Source organism: Solanum dulcamara, chromosome 6 (assembly GCF_947179165.1).
Source record: "Solanum dulcamara chromosome 6, daSolDulc1.2, whole genome shotgun sequence".
NCBI classification, from domain to species: domain Eukaryota; kingdom Viridiplantae; phylum Streptophyta; class Magnoliopsida; order Solanales; family Solanaceae; genus Solanum; species Solanum dulcamara.
Window position 1 is genome coordinate 63,727,918 of NC_077242.1, and position 9,610 is coordinate 63,737,527.

The 9,610-nt window shown below is 32.9% G+C and overlaps 1 long non-coding RNA gene across 1 annotated transcript; it reads left to right on the plus strand.

Annotated features, from left to right (window-relative positions):
- Positions 1 to 7,371: 7,371 nt before the first annotated feature.
- LOC129893224 (uncharacterized) lies at positions 7,372 to 9,092 on the plus strand. Its single transcript, XR_008767403.1, has 3 exons — positions 7,372 to 7,505; positions 7,882 to 7,945; positions 8,779 to 9,092. It is a non-coding gene; the product is annotated as an uncharacterized LOC129893224 (long non-coding RNA).
- The last annotated feature ends 518 nt before the right edge of the window (positions 9,093 to 9,610 follow it).

Consider the following 9,610-nt stretch of genomic DNA (forward strand, 5'->3'; position numbering starts at 1 on the left):
GCCCTAGAAATATGATACCATAAAAGAGATTAATCCCTTGATTTATTTCATTAACCTCAATAGTTTATACACACAAATACAAGAGTATAATTAGGCTATAATTAAGGAAACTAAATATCTCTATATTAGGAACTAAATAAACTAAATTTCTCTATATTAGGAACTATATATATATATATAATCTGTCATAATATATTTTCATATATTCTAACATTACTGAGCTAGCATCTCACTCCTCGCTAATTTTTTTTCAAAGAATACAGGTGATATTGGTGTGGATTCATTAGCTAGAGCTAGCAAGTTGATTCCATGGTGATCTCCACACTTGTTCGAGCGGGAACAAGTTATCTACTTACTTGGACCTTTCTTTGAATTCTTAGAGTCGCTCCATAGTCATTTCTTTTATAAGGGTCATGAGTATTCTTTTGTGTTGTAGCCTATGATTAGTTTTAGACTTCTTTTCATATTTGGAGATGTATTTTTATTATTACGTTGAGACTAGATTGTTGATTGATATTGTGGCTTATTGTGAAGAGGTTGTTAGTTGTGTTGTGGATATTTGAGACAGGAAAAATTTGGATTGGCCTAAAAACAGAGGAAGCTATGCCTAATTTTTTATAGAATTCTAGTAAAGCTTACTTTGGAATTTTCCCCGTTAGCGCCGATCACGGTCTTAAATTGGGTTGTGAAAATGTTGGTATCTGAGCTTAGGTTATTCCAATGACTTATGGAGCACACGTTAGTAGTAGAATCTCAATTATGGTTATGTTGCTGGCCATTTCTATAATCGTGATTCTGTGAGGACTTGATGGGATGTTTCTTGTCTTTCTTTCTTATCCTTGCTTATGTGTATGACATTCAAAACAACTAGATGAATCTAACATTGTTTGTATTTATATCATATGTCTTGAATTTAGTCATACGATAACAAGAATAGTCCAAGGGTCCTAGGCATCAAGGGCCCTTGGTAGAAACACCCATCTCTTCGAGTTATAGAAAATAAACAAAAGTAGTTGGAAAGGTCAAGAAAGAGGTTGTTATGTCACAATGAGGGATTTTGGTGCACCTATGTAGTTTTTGATATATATCTTCTCTCGAAAGAGTACTTGTAACACCTCAAAAATTTCTATGCCAAGACCGAACCATTTTTCATGTACGTGTAGGATCGAACTCGGTGACTTTGAGTTGCATATATTAGTTAGGATCAATTCCTAATTATTTGAAGTATATTAGATGTGTTTTAGGATCATAAAGGATCTCTAACACCAAGTCGAGTCCAACAATTTCTATCGTTTAAGTTTTCGTACTAGTTCGTATAAGGGTCAACTTCAAACGATCATATCTCCTAAAATATATCCAGTCGACCAGAGAGGTGCGCGCTAAGTCCGCGACGCTGACTTGGCCAGTTTTTCCAGATTTTAGTAAGAGAAACTTGGACCATTCCCTATTATATATATATATATATATATATATATATATATATATATATATATATATATATATATATATATATATATATATATATATATATATATATATGATCTTGGACGTATTTTTAGGGCATTTTTGCAGTCTTTAGCCTTCTCAAAACCCCCAAACTTTATCCTCTTCTCTCTCAAATCATCTCCAACATAATTGCTCTCAAACTCAAGTATTCAAACTCTCCATTTAGGATCTAACATCAAGATTTCTTCAAGATCTACTCTAAGGTATGTAAGGCTACTCATAACATGAATTGAATTCACCCATGTTCCCTACATCTTCTTTGAGTTGAATGTTCATAGGAATTGAGTTTTCTTGATAGATTTATGTCTTAATGAGTTTTTACATCTATGAACTTGATTTTGTTATGTTGATGTTGATAAGTTGAGGAATTGATAAATGCTTCATGTATTCATCCCCATGAACCCGAATTTATTCTTATATTACAATATTTTTATACTATGGTTGTGTTTAAGAGTTGATTGGTATGAGTTGTTATGCATATTTTTGTTATAAAATTTAAATATTTTGAGTATCCTTAATTGTTGATTTGGAGTCTTGGTGAGTCATGATTTAGCCCCAAAAGATTGGCTAAATGAATGGAGAAATGATTGGATATGATCAACTGTTGTCATAAATGTATACCTAAATTACTCTTGGAAAAATATAATTAGGACTGATTGAATAGTATGGTCGGTCAAGAGAGTTGATTGTGATAAAATTGATGAGTTGATAAGGGTCCAAATGAGAATTGTTGATATGACTAGATTGAACTGATAGGATATAGTTTTATGAGCATTTACTCTTGGGAGGAGTATGGAGCACCGAATTGGGTAAGAGTAAGTTGTAACTTGAACCCAATAACTATGTCGCCAAACGTAGGGGAGGATTAAACCGTTAAAGTTGGATGTTTTTTAAATTACTATCTTGACATGCTAGGAATTGATTTATTACGGATCCATGATTGTTGATTCGTTCCTACATTGGCAAGGTAAGAATGGACGTGGCAATAACGTTGTCTTGTTGTACTATCACTGGCTTATAAGTGATAGTTGTCGGATAAGAGAAACTCCTATATAACTCTTGATAGTACTCTAAGTCGGATTGGAATGGATTGGATTGGGTTGTATATGATTGGTATTGTCTAAATCATATTCTTATTTAAACTTAGGACATCTTGATTTAGTTGTTCCTTCTTCTGAGTTGAGATTCTGAGTTGATTTGATCCTACCAGATGCATGTTTCGTTCTGCCATTTTACATACTCGTACATTCCATGTACTGATATCATTTGGCCTGCATTATTTCATGATGTAGAGTCTGGTAATAGAGATCATCAACAGGCGCACCGTTGAGGATCTATTCGCTTCTAGCTAGTTGGTGAGTCCTTCCTGTGTTCGGAGGATACCGCAATTATCTTTTCAGCTTTGAGTTAGTTTTCCTTTATTTGATTTGTGGTTGCCATGAACCTGTCATTGTCACCTCTTAGATTATTGATAGAGGCTTCATAGACTAGAGTGTAGATGATGTTGATTTGTTTCATTTTGACTAGCTTCATTCTTACTAGTTGTTGATTGGATATGTGGTTGGACTTGATCCTTATTTATGAATAGTATTCTTGTGAGTTGAGTCTTCCGCTAATAGAATGTGAGTGAATGAAAGTTTTTGGACCAAGTGGTTCACTTGAAGGCCAATAATGGTTTTCAAGTGCCAGCCACATTTAGGGCACCCTCCCCGGGTGTGGCAGTACTACTTTACCATTTTAGCACTATGGTAGTGTTACTGTTAAGACACATATGTTCTCGTATTAAACAAGAGATATTAATAGACATAATGAATAGGTTCAGGCACTAAAATAGGACACAAGTCCAGCTCCCGGCAACTATAAAGATTCAGATTTATCTGGAAAAGGTGTATCCTTGAGAGTTTCTAAAGATGAAACCTCAAAGGTTCATAAGATCTAACAATTCAAGGACCCTTAAAGTTTTTGGTATAGATTCAGGGGTGAACTACTTAAAGACTTACGAGAGCATGTTCAAAAAAGAGCATTGTAGATTTCACAGCATACAGATTGGTTACATGACATCATACCTGGTATGATATTGTACAGTTAAAAATACCAATAGAACAACAACGACTTGGGGTGATTCACTAAGTTATTTAGGGATTATTTTTCTTGATAGTTGAAATCGTGTAACGTGATAAGGAATTTAAGAAATTTGATCAAATGATGGACCGAGCTGATATATGACCCAGATATTTTTAATAAGCAAGATATGCTCCTTCCTTACTAGCTAACGAAGTATTTTTAAGGTTTAGAGGTTTGCTGGAGGGTTGGTTAGCCCCTTAAACAACCCTACACATGAGGATTTTAATATACTTTGAGGTAGTTGACTTCAGTAAAGAGATTGGGAATACATAACGTGATAATTGGGCGATCCAACATTCACTCAAACAAAACCAAGAAATCTTTCTATTGAAACTTTAGTACAAGTCAAACATTTGGAAATAATGAATACTTAAGACATTGGAAGCCATCTTAACTAATCACTACTCCCGTGGGAATATTTTCTTATCTAGACATGTATACAAGCTTGGCAGGTTTGAGTTGAGAGAAGAGACAGCATACTAATTAGATTGTGCTTGTATCATTTATTTTGATATGCCGTTGCCTATAAATAGGTTATCTTTATCCAAGAATATTTCCAATTGTCCCAAAAATATAGTTGTTGAGAAAACTAAGAAAGCTATTTTTTCCAAAAGAAGAAGAAGAGAAGAGGGAGTAACGGGAATGGGAATATTTGTATTTTATTGTAATGGCTTACCAACAAGTAGTAAAATTCATTTACTTCCTCTTTATGGTAAAATAAATGGTAAGCCCACTTATCTATGGTGAGGCATGAAATAGATGATACACCTAAGGAAATTAAATAAGGTATTTTCTATGAATTTTTCATGATTATCTCCCATACGAGAAGTAGATTTTTGGTAATGATTTAACACTTGACACCTAGCTCATATTGATACCTTTGTATCATATGGAATTGATGGAGTAAAAAGAGCTAAGAAATAGTTAGTGGACCTGCTGGAAAGACTTTTATACAACCCAATAGTACACAAATATTTTTGTGAAAAAAAGGGAGTGAGATACTTGAGAATATATATATTGACTATTAAAAGTTGAATAATGTAATGGTGTGTAATAGGTAGCGATTGCCTCATATAAATGGCATATTTGACTAGTTACATGGAACCGCATAATTATATATACTGATTTTTCTGTGGGTGGTTATATAAGCCCAAAATCAAGGGAAAATATATTAAGATCAAAACTCGATAGATGCATTGAAAAAAAAAGTTCTTTGTGATATCTTTCGGACTTACATATGCTCCAGTTGCATTTATATACTTCAAGAATAAGGTGATCAAGACATTACTTGAAAGATTTGTGCCAAAGTTTAGTGATCATATTTGTGTGTTTTCTCCTGGCTAGAATGAACACAAAGATTTCCTCAATACTTTAGTTCAAACATTATAAGAATTCACCCTTTTGAGCTTTAAGGTCTTCAACAAATGCTTGTTGGAGGATGTCTTTAGAAGGATAGTGTAACTGACCAAGTTAGCACCAAAAAAAAATTAATACTTTTGTGTATGGAGAAATTTGAGTAGAACTTACTGAAGCTCAATACTTGTTAACCACTATACTAGTGTTAGTGCTACTGTTAGGTTTCGGAGGATTCATGGTGCTTTGTGATGCTTTGAGGGTGAAATACGAATGAATTCTCATATAAAATGATCTTGTGATAGCTTATGTTTTGACAAAGCTAAGAGCAAAACTATCTCACTCATAATTTGAAGATAGTCTGAATAGTATGGGCTGTAAAAGTTTAGATGTGCTATTTATATAATGAAAGCAATGAAATTTTGATCAATCTATGAGTGCTTGTTATTTATGTTCCAGCAGAAAGATTGGATATTTCAATTTACACCATGGGAGAAAACTACTAAATGACTGTAAAATTTATTATTTGGTGTCATCTGAAAAGGAAAATGTCAAGGCAAATGCATTGAGAAACAAATCTATGGACTATTTGACATGCAATCTTACTAATGGACTTTTGACCTAAGATGTGTGAACCCTTGATGATATAGGTATTAGTTAGTTTGAGAAACTTAGATACATTATTGGCTTATGTTCAGGCCAAGTTTTTATTGGTATAGCATATCGAGGCCACCTAATACTAGGATGAGAAATTGTGTGAATACCGAAATAAGATCCTAGTGAGTAAATACACGAATATGAGTATAGCTTGTAATGTTTCTTTTGGAATAAGAGGTCGTTTATGATAATAGAATATTGATGGTATGCGAGGATATTAATGAGGAAATCATAACTTTAAATAATTGTAGATCTTGGATCCACTAAGACGTATCATCACCCGAACAAATTATACTAATGGGAACATATAAAGAACGATATTGCTAGCTTTTTTATTTTCTAGTTGATTGGCTTGTGAACTTGTTAAAGAGGAGTATAAGCAACCTATAGTACTACTACTACTACGAATTGAAGTTCCAAAATGAACATTGGAAGGAGTTGCTATTGAATTTATGATCGAACTGCCGCGAACCCTTGGAGGTTATGATCCTATATGGGTATTTTGTAGATAGGCATACAAGCCAACACACTCCTTACCATTCAAAACTAGATAAAATAGAGAAACATCTGCAAACTCTTGACCAAATTTTTATTTTACTCCACGATTTCCAGTGCGCATTATATATAACAAAGTATCACTTTTGCTACACGCTTTTGAAAAGCTCTCCAAGAAACATTGAATAAACGAATAGATCTTAGTATTGCATTTCATCTATAGACAAACGAACATTTTGAGCATGCAGTTTAAATAATAGATGATATACTAAGAGCTTGTATTCTTGATTTTTAATGTATTTGGAATGTTTACTTTTCTTTAGTGCAATTTGCCTACAATAATAACTTTCAGTCAAGCTTTCAGAAGGCCCTCAACGAGACCGTGTATGATAGGTGATGTCATTTTCCCACCAAATGGTGCGAAGTTGATGAGGATAATGTATTAGGATTTGGGATCATACTTGGAAGAGGTTGCTACGGACAAGGTCATTTTAATCAGACAGAAGTTGATCATAGTTCGAATAGATGATAGTCTTATACATATAAGAGAAAAGGGTATTTAGAGTAAATAGTTGGAGATCAAATTTTCCTATCAGTCTCTCCACAAAATGGGTGTGAATCAATTCAAAAGAAAATGAAGGAGGAGGTAATTTGAGCTCAAGATATGTAAGACCATATAAGGTTTCTTAACCAGGTGAGAGAAGTGTTGGACCGGTTGAAATTTCCTTGTAAGATGTATTTTACTTGTCCAGTATTCTATGTTTGCGTAAAAAAATACATATTATACTCCTCTCATGTGCTTGAACCACTGACCTTGCAAATTGATAAGAACTTAACGTATGAAGAGGAACCAATGTCTATTATTGACAAACAAGTAAGAAGGTTATGGTAAAAGGAAATTGTATCCACAAAAATCTTATGGAGAAATCATAGCATCCAAGAAGCTACTTGGTAGTCAAAAAAATGATATGCGAGTTAAGTACTCCCATTTGTTTAAGTTTCAAAGTACGGACTTATTTTCAATTCGGGGACCGAATTTCTTAAGGTGGGTAAAATGTAATACCCTATACTAAAATAAGGGCATATATGTCATTTAATTTTTTTTAAAAAAAAGAAGAAAGAAATAAAAAAGGAGACAGATTGTTTTATTGACCACAAAGGTGTTTTAAAAAAAGAATAACACTGTGCCCTAGCCTATTAGCCGCACGTAACCAGAAAAGAGGGGAAAGGGAAATCTTTTAGAAGTTCTTCTTTAGAATGTTTTTTTGTATCTGCTACTTTGAAAAGTCAGAAGAAAACACTATGGGTCTGCCTCCATTTCAGTAAAGCTAAAGTATTGAAAAATTTAAGAAGAGAAGTAGAAGAGGAAGGTAAATTTTCTGAACTTAGTTTAAAGATTTAAATTTGTAGATTCCATGGTTATAGAATTGTGGTTGTAAGTTTAGGAAAATAAAGATAGAAGACTGTTAAATTCTTATGATTTGAGTGAGTACGTTAAATGTTTGGACTAAACTTTTGTATTTTGGAATATACCAAAGAAGAGTAGATGGACAGTAAGGTTAGTTTTATTCATTATAGTGTGAAATAATTAACAGTAGGGCTGTTTTGCATGATTTGAAGCACCAATTAGATATAATTTGATAGACTCATAGTCAATCATGGAACCTCGAGGGTTGGGTATTTAATGTAGGATGAATTATCCTAAACGAAGAAATTAACATGAGATCGATATGATGTGAGTTTTAGATGGATTAAAGGAAGTCATATGGATTGCTTGAGGTGACGAGTTTGGTAATTCGGCATGAGTACAGTGAGTAGTAATCTTACCATATTTTGTGTTTTATAACTCTCATGATTTATACATGGTTTATAAAGTGAATGTATTATCAAATGTTTAAATTTGCATGTGAGACAAATCTTTTACTTGATTTGATATCGAAATAGTTATTTGAGATGATCTCACTTTTATAAGACAAGTTTATTGATAATTGAGATGCGATTACCGTTATTGAAAGGGTTTGACACTTGGGAAATAGTATTTTGACATGTGTTTTTGTTAAAATTTGACATAATATGATTTCATAAGACTTAAATGACTTGTACTATTTTTGGAAATGCTTCTACTATTTATAAAGAAAAAAGTATAGATGGGAGTAGACATTGATGGATCCTGCAGCTAACGGTGGGTTCGTTAGACCTGGTGCACCTTGTATTTATCGATTATTGATAAACCCTCGCTAATGGGAAGGTAGAACTAGCATTCCATTACTGATATCCCTAGAGTAGGGACCTACTGATATGCATATTACTTTATGAGGGGTCCACTATTATGGGCTATTCTTTAAAGAAGAAAGCCACCCTGATTATATGATTCATCCTAGGAAATCTCCGAATATTATAAGATTTGATACAAAAGTGGTTTTACTGAGTTTATTTCTGAATGGTTAAGTTGACATTGCTTATATAAGACAAACAAGATTGATTATGGTTATTGTTTTTTCAGAAAAGAGCATTTATTTTATGATTTAGGTTATCATACTAGCATATTTTCTGACTTGTCCTTCATTAAAATGGTTATGGTTAAGTGTTATTACTTACTGAGCTAGCGTCTCACTCCTCGCTAATTTTTTTCTAAGAATACAGGTGATATTGGTGTGGATTCGTTAGATAGAGGTAGAGAGTTGATTCCATGGTGAGTCCCGCACTTGTTCGAGTGGGAACAAGTTATCTACTTACTTGGACCTTTCTTCGAATTCTTAGAGTCGCTCTATAGTCATTTATTCTATAAGGGTCATGAGTATTCTTTGTGTTGTAGCCTATGGTAAGTTTTAGACTTCTTTTCATATTTGGAGATGTATTGGTATTATTGTGTTGCGACTAGATTGTCGATGGATATTGTAGCTTAATGTGAAGAGGTTGTTAGTTGTGTTGTGGATATTTGAGACAGCAAAAATTTGGATAGGCCCAAAAACAGAGAAAATTGTGCCCGATTGTTTGTAGACTTCTAGTAAGGCTTGGTCCTCCTTAGCACCTATCACGGTCTTATTTTGGATCGTGACATAATTAATTTCAAGTTTTAATTAATTAAACTTAAAATTAAATTTATATTCTAATTAATTCAAGTTATAATTAATTCAAGTAAAAATTAAGTTCAAAGCTAATGACATTCAAGTTGAAGTTCTAAATTCAAATATCCTAAAATTCAAGTATTTAAGTTATTCAAATTAGTTCTAAAGTCTAAAGAGTCAAAATTTATACAAACCTAAAAAATTTCTAAGTTTAACTTCAAAAATCCTAAAGTTCAACTTCCTGACCTTGAATATCTAACTCTACTTAGCTTAATTAGTTCTAAAGACTAAAGATTTCAAAAATTATACAAACCTAAAGTTCAAAATTGGTATCTAAGTTATTCTAATTATATTCAAGTATCCAATTTCCATTATTTTTCTAAGTTTGAAGCTTCAAAACTTCCTAT